The sequence below is a fragment of the Anoplopoma fimbria genome, chromosome 24, assembly GCF_027596085.1.
Source record: "Anoplopoma fimbria isolate UVic2021 breed Golden Eagle Sablefish chromosome 24, Afim_UVic_2022, whole genome shotgun sequence".
Classification (NCBI taxonomy): domain Eukaryota; kingdom Metazoa; phylum Chordata; class Actinopteri; order Perciformes; family Anoplopomatidae; genus Anoplopoma; species Anoplopoma fimbria.
In genome coordinates this window covers 16,307,971-16,308,964 of record NC_072472.1, presented here as the reverse complement: position 1 = coordinate 16,308,964, position 994 = coordinate 16,307,971, and positions in this window count along the sequence as shown.

The following is a 994-nucleotide window of genomic DNA, read 5'->3' as shown; positions in this document are numbered from 1 at the left end:
TCTCAATAGTCCAGTTTCATTTCTTTGACCTCTGAAAAATGTTCATCATACAATAGATTTTCATTTCTATGAACTGCATTTCTTTGAATCATTACTGGAGAGCTCTCCAAAATAATTATGTTCATACTTTTTAAAGGCCCTGCTCACCTCTATTCGATCTCTGCTCGGGCTGAAGATGGGCAGAGCTACGCTGTGATTACAAGATGTCACCGGACTTTGTTGTACTAATAAAAATGATAAAAGGTGTAAAAGTGCAACAAAGATAAAGGAGATTTCAAACAACCAGAGTGTACACGCAGGCATTTACAGGGTGAATATTTGAACTGACCTGTGGGTTTACTCTGGGTGCACTGGGCCGTTAACTATATAGTAGTGAAAATATTAAAATATATGCCACCGTTTAACCACATGATGGCGCTAAAATCCATCTGGACCTGTTGTCCCCGTCACTAGGTTTGTATGGCATATATAACTCTACTTTAAAGACTATTTTGCTTTAAAGATTCAAAATGTCCACTTCACAGGAAACCCAGCACAGTAGTAAGCAGCATGTCATTCAATGGATTAAATTAATGGCCTTAAAAATAAACCCATTTCTGTCATTCATTTGTGAACCTGACGTGCTGAGTGAGCTACAGCACCTCCTGGTGGCTGAAGGTAAAAAGACTTCAATCCTGTATGAAACATTTTACTTTAACCTCAATCAATAGATGTGAAAACCCAAACTATATTTACCTGAGCAATGACTAATGGTTGGGAATAATATCAAATAACATGGCTGTGACCTGAGCACAGATGACAGTAGAAACAAAGAGCACCACTTATACTTAACATTCAAGATGATATTTCATTTGTGATGGGAAGGTTCTTTCCACACATTTCTAATTAAATAGGTTACTAAGTTTGCTCTGGCAATTATACCGTTTTTATTATAATGATTATAAATAAGATATCTTTAGATCACTATGGGTAAACAATTGTTGAGGGTTTATAT